This window comes from Oncorhynchus gorbuscha, linkage group LG19 (genome assembly GCF_021184085.1).
Source record: "Oncorhynchus gorbuscha isolate QuinsamMale2020 ecotype Even-year linkage group LG19, OgorEven_v1.0, whole genome shotgun sequence".
Classification (NCBI taxonomy): domain Eukaryota; kingdom Metazoa; phylum Chordata; class Actinopteri; order Salmoniformes; family Salmonidae; genus Oncorhynchus; species Oncorhynchus gorbuscha.
This window is the reverse complement of record NC_060191.1, coordinates 14181417-14199591: the sequence shown is the minus strand read 5'-3', so window position 1 is coordinate 14199591 and position 18175 is coordinate 14181417.

Here is an 18175-nt window from a genome sequence, read left to right as displayed (position 1 = left end):
TAAGGGGAAGCGGATAACGATTCTTAACCGTTATGTCATTCAGCCCTCGATAATCCACGCAGGGGCGCAGAGTACCGTCCTTTTTCTTAACAAAAGAACCCCGCCCCGGCCGGAGAGGAAGAAGGCACTATGGTACCGGCGTCAAGAGACACAGATAAATAATCCTCGAGAGCCTTACGTTCGGGAGCCGACAGAGAGTATAGTCTACCCCGAGGAGGAGTGGTCCCCGGAAGGAGATCAATACTACAATCATACGACCGGTGAGGAGGAAGGGAGTTGGCTCGGGACCGACTGAAGACCGTGCGCAGATCATGATATTCCTCCGGCACTCCTGTCAAATCGCCAGGTTCCTCCTGAGAAGTGGGGACAGAAGAAATGGGAGGGATGGCAGACATTAAACACTTCACATGACAAGAAACGTTCCAGGATAGGATAGAATTACTAGACCAATTAATAGAAGGATTATGACATACTAGCCAGGGATGACCCAAAACAACAGGTGTAAAAGGTGAACGAAAAATCAAAAAAGAAATAGTCTCACTGTGGTTACCAGATACTGTGAGAGTTAAAGGTAGTGTCTCAAATCTGATACTGGGAAGATGACTACCATCTAAGGCAAACATGGGCGTAGGCTTATCTAACTGTCTGAAAGGAATGTCATGTTTCCGAGCCCATGCTTCGTCCATGAAACAACCCTCAGCCCCAGAGTCAATCAAGGCACTGCATGTAGCACCCGAACCGGTCCAGCATAGATGGACCGACATAGTAGTACAGGATCTAGATGAAGAGACCTGAGTAGTAGCGCTCACCAGTAGCCCTCCGCTTACTGATGAGCTCTGGCCTTTTACTGGACATGAATTGACAAAATGTCCATCAAATCCGCAATAGAGGCACAGGCGGTTGGTGATCCTCCGTTCCCTCTCCTTAGTCGAGATGCGAATACCTCCCAGCTGCATGGGCTCAGTCTCTGAGCCAGAGGAGGGAGATGGTTGCGATGCGGAGCAGGGAAACACCGTTGACGCGAGCTCTCTTCCACGAGCTTGGTGACGAAGATCTACCCGTCGTTCTATGCGGATGGCGAGAGCAATCAAAGAGTCCACACTGGAAGGAACCTCCCGAGAGAGAATCTCATCTTTGACCACTGCGTGAGTCCCTCCAGAAAACGAGCGAGCAGCGCCGGCTCGTTCCAGTCACTAGAGGCAGCAAGAGTGCGAAACTCTATAGAGTAATCCGTTATGGATCAATCACCTTGGCATAGGGAAGCCAGGGCCCTAGAAGCCTCCCTACCAAAAACTGAACGGTCAAAAACCCGAATCATCTCCTCTTTAAAGTTCTGGTAATTGTTTGAACAATCAGCCCTTGCCTCCCAGATAGCTGTGCCCCACTCTCGAGCCCGGCCAGTAAGGAGTGAAATGACGTAAGCAACCCGAGCTCTCTCGCTAGAGTATGTGTTGGGTTGGAGAGAGAACACAATATCACACTGGGTGAGAAAGGAGCGGCACTCCGTGGGCTGCCCGGAGTAGCAAGGTGGGTTATTAACCCTAGGTTCCGGAGGCTCGGCAGGCCAGTAAGTAACAGGTGGCACGAGACGAAGACTCTGGAACTGTCCAGAGAGGTCGGAAACCTGAGCGGCCAGGTTCTCCACGGCATGGCGAGCAGCAGACAATTCCTGCTCGTGTCTGCCGAGCATGGCTCCTTGGATCTCGACGGCAGTGTTACGAGCGTCTGTAGTCGCTGGGTCCATTCTTTGGTCGGATCCTTCTGTTATGCAGGTGAATGAGGACCCAAAAGCGACTTGGCGAAAACAGAGTCTTTAATCCAGTAAAGTAAATCTACAATCATAAGGCATAATTCCACTCGTAATGACGAGAACAGACTGGAGACTCGATCAAGAACTGCAGGTTGCCTCGGGAAGGCACTTGAACGTAGCAGACTCAGACACCTGCTCACCACGCAGCATCTGAGGGAAACACGACACGACAGGGCGATACACAGACACAGCACGGTGAACAATAGACAAGGATCCGACAGGGCAGAAACGGAAAACAAGGGGAGAAATAGGGACTCTAATCAGGGAAGAAGATAGGGAACAGGTGTGGGAAGACTAAATGATTGATTAGGGGAATAGGAACAGCTGGGAGCAGGAGCGGAACGATAGAGAGAAGAGAGAGAGGAAGAGAGAGAGAAAAAGGGGAACGAACCTAAAAAAGACCAGCAGGGGGAAAACGAACAGAGGGAAAAGCAAAATGACAAGACAATCTAAGACAAAACATGACAGTACCCCCCCACTCACCGAGCGCCTCCTGGCGCACTCGAGGAGGAATCCTGGCGGCAACGGAGGAAATCATCAATAAGTGAACGGTCCAGCACGTCCCGAGACGGAACCCAACTCCTCTCCTCAGGACCGTAACCCTCCCAATCCACTAAGTATTGGTGACCCCGTCCCCGAGAACGCATGTCCATGATCCTACGTACCTTGTAAATAGGTGCGCTCTCGACAAGGACGGGAGGGGGAGGGAAGACGAACGGGGGTGCGAAGAAAGGGCTTGACACAGGAGACATGGAAGACAGGATGGACGCGACGAAGATGTCGCGGAAGAAGCAGTCGCACAGCGACAGGATTGACGACCTGGGAGACACGGAACGGACCAATGAACCGCGGAGTCAACTTACGAGAAGCTGTCGTAAGAGGAAGGTTGCGAGTGGAAAGCCACACTCTCTGGCCGCAACAATACCTTGGACTCTTAATCCTACGTTTATTGGCGGCTCTCACAGTCTGTGCCCTGTAACGGCAAAGTGCAGACCTCACCCTCCTCCAGGTGCGCTCACAACGTTGGACAAACGCTTGAGCGGAGGGAACGCTGGACTCGGCAAGCTGGGATGAGAACAGAGGAGGCTGGTAACCCAGACTACTCTGAAACGGAGATAACCCGGTAGCAGACGAAGGAAGCGAGTTGTGAGCGTATTCTGCCCAGGGGAGCTGTTCTGCCCAAGACGCAGGGTTTCTGAAAGAAAGGCTGCGTAGTATGCGACCAATCGTCTGATTGGCCCTCTCTGCTTGACCGTTAGACTGGGGATGAAACCCGGAAGAGAGACTGACGGACGCACCAATCAAACGACAGAACTCCCTCCAAAACTGTGACGTGAATTGCAGGCCTCTGTCTGAAACGGCGTCTAACGGGAGGCCATGAATTCTGAACACATTCTCGATGATGATTTGTGCCGTCTCCTTAGCGGAAGGAAGTTTAGCGAGGGGAATGAAATGTGCCGCCTTAGAGAACCTATCGACAACCGTAAGAATCACAGTCTTCCCCGCAGACAAAGGCAGACCGGTAATGAAGTCTAGGGCGATGTGAGACCATGGTCGAGAAGGAATGGGGAGCGGTCTGAGACGACCGGCAGGAGGAGAGTTACCCGACTTAGTCTGCGCGCAGTCCGAACAAGCAGCCACGAAACGGCGCGTGTCACGCTCCTGAGTCGGCCACCAAAAGCGCTGGCGAATAGACGCAAGAGTGCCTCGAACACCGGGATGACCAGCTAACTTGGCAGAGTGAGCCCACTGAAGAACAGCCAGACGAGTGGAAACAGGAACGAAAAGGAGGTTACTAGGACAAGCGCGCGGCGACGCAGTGTGCGTGAGTGCTTGCTTAACCTGTCTTTCAATTCCCCAGACTGTCAACCCGACAACACGCCCATAAGGAAGAATCCCCTCGGGATCAGTAGAAGCCACAGAAGAACTAAACAGACGGGATAAGGCATCAGGCTTGGTGTTTTTGCTACCCGGACGGTAAGAAATCACAAACTCGAAACGAGCGAAAAACAACGCCCAACGAGCTTGACGGGCATTAAGTCGTTTGGCAGAACGGATGTACTCAAGGTTCTTATGGTCTGTCCAAACGACAAAGGAACGGTCGCCCCCTCCAACCACTGTCGCCATTCGCCTAGGGCTAAGCGGATGGCGAGCAGTTCACGGTTACCCACATCATAGTTGCGTTCAGATGGCGACAGGCGATGAGAAAAATAAGCGCAAGGATGAACCTTATCGTCAGACTGGAAGCGCTGGGATAGAATGGCTCCCACGCCTACCTCTGAAGCGTCAACCTCGACAATGAATTGTCTAGTGACGTCAGGAGTAACGAGGATAGGAGCGGACGTAAAACGTTCTTTTAGAAGATCAAAAGCTCCCTGGGCGGAACCGGACCACTTAAAACACGTCTTGACAGAAGTAAGAGCTGTGAGAGGGGCAGCAACTTGACCGAAATTACGAATGAAACGCCGATAGAAATTAGCGAAACCTAAAAAGCGCTGCAACTCGACACGTGACCTTGGAACGGGCCAATCACTGACAGCTTGGACCTTAGCGGAATCCATCTGAATGCCTTCAGCGGAAATAACGGAACCGAGAAAAGTAACGGAGGAGACATGAAAAGAGCACTTCTCAGCCTTCACGTAGAGACAATTCTCTAAAAGGCGCTGTAGAACACGTCGAACGTGCTGAACATGAATCTCGAGTGACGGTGAAAAAATCAGGATATCGTCAAGATAGACAAAAACAAAGATGTTCAGCATGTCTCTCAGAACATCATTAACTAATGCCTGAAAAACAGCTGGCGCATTGGCGAGACCAAACGGCAGAACCCGGTACTCAAAATGCCCTAACGGAGTGTTAAACGCCGTTTTCCACTCGTCCCCCTCTCTGATGCGCACGAGATGGTAAGCGTTACGAAGGTCCAACTTAGTAAAGCACCTGGCTCCCTGCAGAATCTCGAAGGCTGATGACATAAGGGGAAGCGGATAACGATTCTTAACCGTTATGTCATTCAGCCCTCGATAATCCACGCAGGGGCGCAGAGTACCGTCCCTTTTCTTAACAAAAAGAACCCCGCCCCGGCCGGAGAGGAAGAAGGCACTATGGTACCGGCGTCAAGAGACACAGATAAATAATCCTCGAGAGCCTTACGTTCGGGAGCCGACAGAGAGTATAGTCTACCCCGAGGAGGAGTGGTCCCCGGAAGGAGATCAATACTACAATCATACGACCGGTGAGGAGGAAGGGAGTTGGCTCGGGACCGACTGAAGACCGTGCGCAGATCATGATATTCCTCCGGCACTCCTGTCAAATCGCCAGGTTCCTCCTGAGAAGTGGGGACAGAAGAAATGGGAGGGATGGCAGACATTAAACACTTCACATGACAAGAAACGTTCCAGGATAGGATAGAATTACTAGACCAATTAATAGAAGGATTATGACATACTAGCCAGGGATGACCCAAAACAACAGGTGTAAAAGGTGAACGAAAAATCAAAAAGAAATAGTCTCACTGTGGTTACCAGATACTGTGAGAGTTAAAGGTAGTGTCTCAAATCTGATACTGGGAAGATGACTACCATCTAAGGCAAACATGGGCGTAGGCTTATCTAACTGTCTGAAAGGAATGTCATGTTTCCGAGCCCATGCTTCGTCCATAAAACAACCCTCAGCCCCAGAGTCAATCAAGGCACTGCATGTAGCACCGAACCGGTCCAGCATAGATGGACCGACATAGTAGTACAGGATCTAGATGAAGAGACCTGAGTAGTAGCGCTCACCAGTAGCCCTCCGCTTACTGATGAGCTCTGGCCTTTACTGGACATGAATTGACAAAATGTCCATCAAATCCGCAATAGAGGCACAGGCGGTTGGTGATCCTCCGTTCCCTCTCCTTAGTCGAGATGCGAATACCTCCCAGCTGCATGGGCTCAGTCTCTGAGCCAGAGGAGGGAGATGGTTGCGATGCGGAGCAGGGAAACACCGTTGACGCGAGCTCTCTTCCACGAGCTTGGTGACGAAGATCTACCCGTCGTTCTATGCGGATGGCGAGAGCAATCAAAGAGTCCACACTGGAAGGAACCTCCCGAGAGAGAATCTCATCTTTGACCACTGCGTGGAGTCCCTCCAGAAAACGAGCGAGCAGCGCCGGCTCGTTCCAGTCACTAGAGGCAGCAAGAGTGCGAAACTCTATAGAGTAATCCGTTATGGATCAATCACCTTGGCATAGGGAAGCCAGGGCCCTAGAAGCCTCCCTACCAAAAACTGAACGGTCAAAAACCCGAATCATCTCCTCTTTAAAGTTCTGGTAATTGTTTGAACAATCAGCCCTTGCCTCCCAGATAGCTGTGCCCCACTCTCGAGCCCGGCCAGTAAGGAGTGAAATGACGTAAGCAACCCGAGCTCTCTCGCTAGAGTATGTGTTGGGTTGGAGAGAGAACACAATATCACACTGGGTGAGAAAGGAGCGGCACTCCGTGGGCTGCCCGGAGTAGCAAGGTGGGTTATTAACCCTAGGTTCCGGAGGCTCGGCAGGCCAGTAAGTAACAGGTGGCACGAGACGAAGACTCTGGAACTGTCCAGAGAGGTCGGAAACCTGAGCGGCCAGGTTCTCCACGGCATGGCGAGCAGCAGACAATTCCTGCTCGTGTCTGCCGAGCATGGCTCCTTGGATCTCGACGGCAGTGTTACGAGCGTCTGTAGTCGCTGGGTCCATTCTTTGGTCGGATCCTTCTGTTATGCAGGTGAATGAGGACCCAAAAGCGACTTGGCGAAAACAGAGTCTTTAATCCAGTAAAGTAAATCTACAATCATAAGGCATAATTCCACTCGTAATGACGAGAACAGACTGGAGACTCGATCAAGAACTGCAGGTTGCCTCGGGAAGGCACTTGAACGTAGCAGACTCAGACACCTGCTCACCACGCAGCATCTGAGGGAAACACGACACGACAGGGCGATACACAGACACAGCACGGTGAACAATAGACAAGGATCCGACAGGGCAGAAACGGAAAACAAGGGGAGAAATAGGGACTCTAATCAGGGAAGAAGATAGGGAACAGGTGTGGGAAGACTAAATGATTGATTAGGGGAATAGGAACAGCTGGGAGCAGGAGCGGAACGATAGAGAGAAGAGAGAGAGGAAGAGAGAGAGAAAAAGGGGAACGAACCTAAAAAAAGACCAGCAGGGGGAAAACGAACAGAGGGAAAAGCAAAATGACAAGACAATCTAAGACAAAACATGACAGTACCCCCCACTCACCGAGCACCTCCTGGCGCACTCGAGGAGGAATCCTGGCGGCAACGGAGGAAATCATCAATAAGTGAACGGTCCAGCACGTCCCGAGACGGAACCCAACTCCTCTCCTCAGGACCGTAACCCTCCCAATCCACTAAGTATTGGTGACCCCGTCCCGAGAACGCATGTCCATGATCCTACGTACCTTGTAAATAGGTGCGCTCGACAAGGACGGGAGGGGGAGGGAAGACGAACGGGGGTGCGAAGAAAGGGCTTGACACAGGAGACATGGAAGACAGGATGGACGCGACGAAGATGTCGCGGAAGAAGCAGTCGCACAGCGACAGGATTGACGACCTGGGAGACACGGAACGGACCAATGAACCGCGGAGTCAACTTACGAGAAGCTGTCGTAAGAGGAAGGTTGCGAGTGGAAAGCCACACTCTCTGGCCGCAACAATACCTTGGACTCTTAATCCTACGTTTATTGGCGGCTCTCACAGTCTGTGCCCTGTAACGGCAAAGTGCAGACCTCACCCTCCTCCAGGTGCGCTCACAACGTTGGACAAACGCTTGAGCGGAGGGAACGCTGGACTCGGCAAGCTGGGATGAGAACAGAGGAGGCTGGTAACCCAGACTACTCTGAAACGGAGATAACCCGGTAGCAGACGAAGGAAGCGAGTTGTGAGCGTATTCTGCCCAGGGAGCTGTTCTGCCCAAGACGCAGGGTTTCTGAAAGAAAGGCTGCGTAGTATGCGACCAATCGTCTGATTGGCCCTCTCTGCTTGACCGTTAGACTGGGGATGAAACCCGGAAGAGAGACTGACGGACGCACCAATCAAACGACAGAACTCCCTCCAAAACTGTGACGTGAATTGCGGGCCTCTGTCTGAAACGGCGTCTAACGGGAGGCCATGAATTCTGAACACATTCTCGATGATGATTTGTGCCGTCTCCTTAGCGGAAGGAAGTTTAGCGAGGGGAATGAAATGTGCCGCCTTAGAGAACCTATCGACAACCGTAAGAATCACAGTCTTCCCCGCAGACAAAGGCAGACCGGTAATGAAGTCTAGGGCGATGTGAGACCATGGTCGAGAAGGAATGGGGAGCGGTCTGAGACGCCCGGCAGGAGGAGAGTTACCCGACTTAGTCTGCGCGCAGTCCGAACAAGCAGCCACGAAACGGCGCGTGTCACGCTCCTGAGTCGGCCACCAAAAGCGCTGGCGAATAGACGCAAGAGTGCCTCGAACACCGGGATGACCAGCTAACTTGGCAGAGTGAGCCCACTGAAGAACAGCCAGACGAGTGGAAACAGGAACGAAAAGGAGGTTACTAGGACAAGCGTGCGGCGACGCAGTGTGCGTGAGTGCTTGCTTAACCTGTCTTTCAATTCCCCAGACTGTCAACCCGACAACACGCCCATAAGGAAGAATCCCCTCGGGATCAGTAGAAGCCACAGAAGAACTAAACAGACGGGATAAGGCATCAGGCTTGGTGTTTTTGCTACCCGGACGGTAAGAAATCATAAACTCGAAACGAGCGAAAAACAACGCCCAACGAGCTTGACGGGCATTAAGTCGTTTGGCAGAACGGATGTACTCAAGGTTCTTATGGTCTGTCCAAACGACAAAAGGAACGGTCGCCCCCTCCAACCACTGTCGCCATTCGCCTAGGGCTAAGCGGATGGCGAGCAGTTCGCGGTTACCCACATCATAGTTGCGTTCAGATGGCGACAGGCGATGAGAAAAATAAGCGCAAGGATGAACCTTATCGTCAGACTGGAAGCGCTGGGATAGAATGGCTCCCACGCCTACCTCTGAAGCGTCAACCTCGACAATGAATTGTCTAGTGACGTCAGGAGTAACGAGGATAGGAGCGGACGTAAAACGTTCTTTTAGAAGATCAAAAGCTCCCTGGGCGGAACCGGACCACTTAAAACACGTCTTGACAGAAGTAAGAGCTGTGAGAGGGGCAGCAACTTGACCGAAATTACGAATGAAACGCCGATAGAAATTAGCGAAACCTAAAAAGCGCTGCAACTCGACACGTGACCTTGGAACGGGCCAATCACTGACAGCTTGGACCTTAGCGGAATCCATCTGAATGCCTTCAGCGGAAATAACGGAACCGAGAAAAGTAACGGAGGAGACATGAAAAGAGCACTTCTCAGCCTTCACGTAGAGACAATTCTCTAAAAGGCGCTGTAGAACACGTCGAACGTGCTGAACATGAATCTCGAGTGACGGTGAAAAAATCAGGATATCGTCAAGATAGACAAAAACAAAGATGTTCAGCATGTCTCTCAGAACATCATTAACTAATGCCTGAAAAACAGCTGGCGCATTGGCGAGACCAAACGGCAGAACCCGGTACTCAAAATGCCCTAACGGAGTGTTAAACGCCGTTTTCCACTCGTCCCCCTCTCTGATGCGCACGAGATGGTAAGCGTTACGAAGGTCCAACTTAGTAAAGCACCTGGCTCCCTGCAGAATCTCGAAGGCTGATGACATAAGGGGAAGCGGATAACGATTCTTAACCGTTATGTCATTCAGCCCTCGATAATCCACGCAGGGGCGCAGAGTACCGTCCCTTTTCTTAACAAAAAGAACCCCGCCCCGGCCGGAGAGGAAGAAGGCACTATGGTACCGGCGTCAAGAGACACAGATAAATAATCCTCGAGAGCCTTACGTTCGGGAGCCGACAGAGAGTATAGTCTACCCCGAGGAGGAGTGGTCCCCGGAAGGAGATCAATACTACAATCATACGACCGGTGAGGAGGAAGGGAGTTGGCTCGGGACCGACTGAAGACCGTGCGCAGATCATGATATTCCTCCGGCACTCCTGTCAAATCGCCAGGTTCCTCCTGAGAAGTGGGGACAGAAGAAATGGGAGGGATGGCAGACATTAAACACTTCACATGACAAGAAACGTTCCAGGATAGGATAGAATTACTAGACCAATTAATAGAAGGATTATGACATACTAGCCAGGGATGACCCAAAACAACAGGTGTAAAAGGTGAACGAAAAATCAAAAAAGAAATAGTCTCACTGTGGTTACCAGATACTGTGAGAGTTAAAGGTAGTGTCTCAAATCTGATACTGGGAAGATGACTACCATCTAAGGCAAACATGGGCGTAGGCTTATCTAACTGTCTGAAAGGAATGTCATGTTTCCGAGCCCATGCTTCGTCCATGAAACAACCCTCAGCCCCAGAGTCAATCAAGGCACTGCATGTAGCACCCGAACCGGTCCAGCGTAGATGGACCGACATAGTAGTACAGGATCTAGATGAAGAGACCTGAGTAGTAGCGCTCACCAGTAGCCCTCCGCTTACTGATGAGCTCTGGCCTTTACTGGACATGAATTGACAAAATGTCCATCAAATCCGCAATAGAGGCACAGGCGGTTGGTGATCCTCCGTTCCCTCTCCTTAGTCGAGATGCGAATACCTCCCAGCTGCATGGGCTCAGTCTCTGAGCCAGAGGAGGGAGATGGTTGCGATGCGGAGCAGGGAAACACCGTTGACGCGAGCTCTCTTCCACGAGCTTGGTGACGAAGATCTACCCGTCGTTCTATGCGGATGGCGAGAGCAATCAAAGAGTCCACACTGGAAGGAACCTCCCGAGAGAGAATCTCATCTTTGACCACTGCGTGGAGTCCCTCCAGAAAACGAGCGAGCAGCGCCGGCTCGTTCCAGTCACTAGAGGCAGCAAGAGTGCGAAACTCTATAGAGTAATCCGTTATGGATCGATCACCTTGGCATAGGGAAGCCAGGGCCCTAGAAGCCTCCCTACCAAAAACTGAACGGTCAAAAACCCGAATCATCTCCTCTTTAAAGTTCTGGTAATTGTTTGAACAATCAGCCCTTGCCTCCCAGATAGCTGTGCCCCACTCTCGAGCCCGGCCAGTAAGGAGTGAAATGACGTAAGCAACCCGAGCTCTCTCGCTAGAGTATGTGTTGGGTTGGAGAGAGAACACAATATCACACTGGGTGAGAAAGGAGCGGCACTCCGTGGGCTGCCCGGAGTAGCAAGGTGGGTTATTAACCCTAGGTTCCGGAGGCTCGGCAGGCCAGGAAGTAACAGGTGGCACGAGACGAAGACTCTAGAACTGTCCATAGAGGTCGGAAACCTGAGCGGCCAGGTTCTCCACGGCATGGCGAGCAGCAGACAATTCCTGCTCGTGTCTGCCGAGCATGGCTCCTTGGATCTCGACGGCAGTGTTACGAGCGTCTGTAGTCGCTGGGTCCATTCTTTGGTCGGATCCTACTGTTATGCAGGTGAATGAGGACCCAAAAGCGACTTGGCGAAAACAGAGTCTTTAATCCAGTAAAGTAAATCTACAATCATAAGGCATAATTCCACTCGTAATGACGAGAACAGACTGGAGACTCGATCAAGAACTGCAGGTTGCCTCGGGAAGGCACTTGAACGTAGCAGACTCAGACACCTGCTCACCACGCAGCATCTGAGGGAAACACGACACGACAGGGCGATACACAGACACAGCACGGTGAACAATAGACAAGGATCCGACAGGGCAGAAACGGAAAACAAGGGGAGAAATAGGGAACAGGTGTGGGAAGACTAAATGATTGATTAGGGGAATAGGAACAGCTGGGAGCAGGAGCGGAACGATAGAGAGAAGAGAGAGAGGAAGAGAGAGAGAAAAAGGGGAACGAACCTAAAAAGACCAGCAGGGGGAAAACGAACAGAGGGAAAAGCAAAATGACAAGACAATCTAAGACAAAACATGACACCAACTCTGGTGGGGGAAAACATGGCATATTAAAAAACAATGGTTCCAGCTCTGGTGGGGGAAAACATGGCATTTTAAAAAACAATGGTTCCAGCTATGGTGGGGGAAAACAGGGCATATTAAAAAGATATGGTTCCAACTATGGTTCCAGCTATGGTGGGGGAGACAGGGCATATTAAAAAGCTATGGTTCCAGCTATGGTGGGGGAAACAGGGCATATTAAAAAGCTTTGGTTCCAGCTATGGTTCCAGCTATGGTGGGGGAAAACAGGGCATATTAAAAAGATATGGTTACAACTATGGTTCCAGCTATGGTGGGGGAGACAGGGCATATTAAAAAGCTTTGGTTCCAGCTTTGGTTCCAGCTATGGTGGGGGAAACAGGGCATATTAAAAAGCTATGGTTCCAGCTGTGGTGGAGGAAAACAGGGCATATTAAAAAGCTATGGTTCCAACTATGATTCCAGCTCTGGTGGGGGAAAACATGGCATATTAAAAAACAATGGTTCCAGCTCTGTTGGGGGAAAAATGAGCATTTTAAAAAGCTATGGTTCCAACTATGGTTCCAGCTATGGTGGGGGAAAACAGGGCATATTAAAAAGCTTTGGTTCCAGCTATGGTGGAGGAAAACAGGGCATATTAAAAAGATATGGTTCCAACTATGGTTCCAGCTATGGTGGGGGAAAACAGGGCATATTAAAAAGCTTTGGTTCCAACTATGGTTCCAGCTATGGTGGGGGAAAACAGGGCATATTAAAAAGCTTTGGTTGCAGCTATGGTGGGGGACCAGGGCATATTAAAATGCTATGGTTCCAGCTATGGTGGGGGAAACAGGGCATATTAAAAAGCTTTGGTTCCAGCTATGGTGGGGGAAACAGGGCATATTAAAAAGCTTTGGTTCCAGCTCTGGTGGGGGGAAAATGAGAATTTTAAAAAGCTATGGTTCCAGCTATGGTGGGGGAAACAGGGCATATTAAAAAGCTTTGGTTCCAGCTATGGTGGGGAACAGGGCATATTAAAAAGCTATGGTTCCAGCTATGGTGGGGGAAACAGGGCATATTAAAAAGCTTTGGTTCCAGCTATGGTGGGGGAAAACAGGGCATATTAAAAACATGGCATATTAAAAAACAATGGTTCCAGCTGGGGGAAAACATGGCATATTAAAAAACAATGGTTGGTGGGGGCATATTAAAAAAATGGTTCCATATTAAAAAGCATATTATGGTTCCAGCTATGGTGGAGAAAAACAGGGCATATTAAAAAGATATGGTTCCAACTATGGTTCCGGCTCTGGTGGGGGAAAACAGGGCATATTAAAAAGCTATGGTTCCAACTATGGTTCCAACTCTGGTGGGGGAAAACATGGCATATTAAAAAACAATGGTTCTAGCTCTGGTGGGGGAAAACATGGCATATTAAAAAACAATGGTTCCAGCTCTGGTGGGGGAAAAATGAGCATTTTAAAAAGCTATGGTTCCAACTATGGTTCCAGCTATGGTGGGGGAAAACAGGGCATATTAAATATATATGGTTCCGGCTCTGGTGGGGGAAAACAGGGCATATTAAAAAGATATGGTTCGAACTATGGTTCCAGTTATGTTGGGGGAAAACAGGGCATATTAAAAAGCTTTGGTTCCAGCTATGTTTGGGGAAACAGGGCATATTAAAAAGCTATGGTTCCAACTATGGTTCCAGCTATGGTGGGGGAAACAGGGCATATTAAAAAGCTATGGTTCCAGCTATGGTGGGGAAAAACAGGGCATATTAAAAAGCTTTGGTTCCAGCTATGGTGGGGGAAACAGGGCATATTAAAAAGCTTTGGTTCCAGCTATGGTGGGGGAAACAGGGCATATTAAAAAGCTATGGTTCCAGCTCTGGTGGGGGAAACATGGCATATTAAAAAACAATGGTTCCAGCTCTGGTGGGGGAAAAATGAGAATTTTAAAAAGCTATGGTTCCAGCTATGGTGGGGGAAACAGGGCATATTAAAAAACAATGGTTCCAGCTCTGGTGGGGGAAAAATGAGAATTTTAAAAAGCTATGGTTCCAGCTATGGTGGGGGAAAATAGGGCATATTAAAAAGCTATGGATCCAGCTATGGTGGGGGTAAACAGGGCATATTAAAAAGCTCTGGTTCCAGCTCTGGTGGGATAAAACAGGGCATATTTAAAAGATATGGTTCCAGCTCTGGTGGGGGAGAACATGGCATATTAAAATGCTTTGGTTCCAGCTATGGTGGGGAAAAACAGGGCATATTAAAAAGCTATGTTTCCAGCTATGGTGGGGAAAAACAGGGCATATTAAAAAGCTTTGGTTCCAGCTATGGTGGGGGAAACAGGGCATATTAAAAAGCTTTGGTTCCAACTATGGTGGGGGAAAACAGGGCATATTAAAAAGCTTTGGTTCCAGCTACGGTGGGGGAAACAGGGCATATTAAAAAGCTATGGTTCCAACTCTGGTGGGGGAAACATGGCATATTAAAAAACAATGGTTCCAGCTCTGGTGGGGGAAAACAGGGCATATTAAAAAGATATGGTTCCAGCTCTGGTGGGGGAGAACATGGCATATTAAAATGCTTTGGTTCCAGCTATGGTGGGGAAAAACAGGGCATATTAAAAAGCTATGTTTCCAGCTATGGTGGGGAAAAACAGGGCATATTAAAAAGCTATGGTTCCAGCTCTGGTGGGTGACAACAAGGCATATTAAAAAGCTATGGTTCCAGCTCTGGTGGCGGAAAACAGGGCATATTTAAAAGCTATGGTTCCAGCTCTGGTCGGGGAAAAGAGAACATGTTGCAAGGCTATGGTCCCTATTGTCTACCGGTTACTTCTACATGGTTATACATGATTAATAAATAATTGATTACATAATAGAGATGCATGTTGATGTTGTTGTTAATGTTAGCAGCTTTCATGGCTCTGACTGTTAGTGAGCGTACAGATAAATGATGAAGCCTTCCAGTCCAGATTCTTCCCTGAACTCATTCAGTGATCTGAAACATATCTGTAATAACGTCAATGCAAAAAAATGCATGAAGGCATTGATATGAATGGATTCCAAAACGTTAGATTTATCACTGGGATGGAAATTTCTATTAAACTATAAAACTGGGAGCTATTTAATGTCAAGCATTATTGATGTCCTTCCCTGTTGGGATGGGATGAATTAACACACTACAAACAACAGCCTACTTACGGTGCTTATAAAATATCCAGCCTGCATCCCAAATGGTAACCTATTCCCTATTGAGTGCACTACTTTTTACCAGGGCCCATAGGACCCATATAGATTAGGGTGCCGTTTTGGACACACAAAACCTGATTGGAGCAATAAAAGCGGTGTAGATGATGTTAATGTGACATATGAGGAGGGGCGGGAGGAGTAAACTGCATAGTTGAGTGAGCAGATATACTGAGCCATATCTTTAATGAGAAAGTGATTGTGTGATTCATCATGTGGGTTTACTGAGTGCCGTTATGATATTCTCGTAAATCACTGACCACCGGGCCAGCGTTTAAAGATGCAATATGTTAAAATACCCTCTCCACTCTGATATTAAATATAATTTTAGATGTGAACCAAAGCCATATTACATTTAGGGCCGGTTTATGATTTATTTATCTTTATTTTATCTAACCTTTATTTAACCTTTATTTAAAGGCCTCTTGCGGGGCCAGGGGTCGGGGATTAAAATAATAAATAAATACAATATAAATATAGGACAAAATACACATCACAAGAAGAGAGACAACACAACACTACATAAAGAGAGACCTAAGACCACAACATAGCAAGGCAGCAACACATAACAACACAGCATGATAGCAACACAACATAACAACAACATGGTAGCAACACAACATGGTTAAGATTAAGCCTTGTCCTGGACAACATTTTTAGTCCAAGACTAGGCTTAATCTGTGCCCAGGAAACCAGCCCTTAGTGATCATAAGTGTGTGGCCATCGTAAAGTCATTGTGGTTGGTTGGTTGTTTGTTCTGTTGGTTGGTCTGCTAGTTGGTTGGTTGTGTGACCAGTAAACACTAATAATCAGCTCTCTTCTCTGTCTCACCTGTCAGTAGCATCTCGTTGGCAATTAAGGTCGGGGGCTTGTGCTCATTCCCTAACTTCTCTTGCTGTGTAAATGTTGGCATGCCCTGGGGGAACGGAAGTGGATTCAATGTTTTTCCAAATATAATGGTCTGAATTAGGGTTGCAAAGCTAACGGTAATTTACCAAAGTTACCGGAATCTTCAGTATTATTGGTAATTAGCAGAAACTCAAGCCATCGTAACTTTGGTCATTTATACTTGAACAACTTTTAAACATTATATTCATATATAGTATTAATGTATTATATCTGTATCCATATTGTCCATGAGTTCCTAGTAGATAGACTATATGGTTCAACAGAAAATAGACTAATTAATGACCAATAACATCGAATCAACAATGGAATTACTTTAAATTATCGCTGCAACACAAAACTATTGCCTGTGTTCACAACTACCACCAGTTTGACACCAAAACATTGACAACAAACACATATTATCATAGTCAAATAAACAAGTGTGTAAAAAACATTTATTTTCACATTGAGAGCTTCATATTAAACACCAATGTTATTCACTAAGTTGATGGTTTATATTTAGGGTCATGTTTTACAGCTAAGTCATTCTATTTCATATATTTTACGTGATAATCTGAAGTACAGAAAAGGGCCACTAGATGTGATTGATTACATACAATCCTTGAACGATACCAACATTCTGGTAGTTTACTGGTGAATGCACAAAGTTTCCAGTAATATATTATAACCTCGCTTTGCAACCTTAGTCTTGATACCTGTCAGTGTATGCTTTCTGTGCGCCTTAGTGCATTGAAGATCCATTCTCCTTCTCCCTTGGGACGCCAACCTCATCTCTTTAAACTAGGTAGTGTAAATTGGCTGCAAACTTTCATAGAGATACAGTCGGTTGGTTGATGCCAAGGAACACCTGCTGAACCAAGCCAAGGTAAACGTCTTTATGTCAAACCTTAGACGGATTCAACCTGAAGAAGGGTCATGGTGATTAATCTACTGTAACTGATTATCTGTCTCAAAAGGACACATCCAACATTCTTCAACTCGTAAAATATGCGAGAGGTAAGATGCAGTGAACCCTCACTCTGCTAATGCTGCAATGTCAAAGCTATGAACCTCAGAGTTATGGACTTGCTGGTCAACCGAACTGACAATATTAAACCTGGACATTAATGAAATGGAAAAACACAAACTTCTGTAAGCTACAGACAAACTGGTAATACTGCTCCTTCTAAAATGAAAATGCATCATTACTGCCTTTCTGAGACCTAGACGTACGGTACTGTCGCCCCAGATCCAAAACCGCCTTGGCTTTTCCAGGGCAGTGGTATTGATGGTGTTTCTTCAGTGTGTTGTGTTACTGTGTGGAGGGATGTGAGTTTACATAGTTTTCTTTATTTTCCATCCTTACTTTAACACCATAGAACAGAAGCCTTTTCTTCTCCTACACCAAATGGGTGATGTCATCTCAATGTGCTTGTTATTTCTCTAATGTTCCACATGGATGATTTGATATGATGGATGGTGTGTGTGTGTGTGTGCAGACACTGTATGAGTTATGCCAGCTTTTATTTTTTCTCTCTCTCTCTCTCTCTCTCTCTCTCTCTCTCTCGCTCGCTCGCTCTCGCTCTCTCGCTCTCTCTCGCTCTCTCTCGCTCTCTCTCGCTCTCTCTCAATTCAATTCAATTTAAGGGCTTTATTGGCATGGGAAACATATGTTCAGTGTAATAGATAAGAAACAAAACAAAACAAATGAACAGTAAACATAACACTCACAAAGGTTCCAAAAGAATAAAGACATTTCAAATGTCATATAATGTGCATATTGTTAAAGTACAAAAGAGAAAATAAATAAACATAAATATGGGTTAAATTTACAATGGTGTTTGTTCTTCAATGGTTGCCCTTGTGGCAACAGGTCACAAATCTTGCTGCTGTGATGGCACACTGTGGAATTTCACCCAATAGATATGGGAGTTCATCAAAATTGGATTTGTTTTCGAATTATTTGTGGGTCTGTGTAATGTGAAGGAAATATAGTGGGGCAAAAAAGTATTTAGTCAGCCACCAATTGTGCAAGTTCTCCCACTTAAAAAGATGAGAGGCCTGTAATTTTCATCATAGGTACACTTCAACTATGACAGACAAAATGAGAAGAAAAATCCAGAAAATCACATTGTAGGATTTTTAATGAATTTATTTGCAAATTATGGTGTGCACATAGCCCATTCTCTTGAAAGCCAGGTCTGCCTATGGTGGCCTTTCTGAATAACAAGTCTATGCT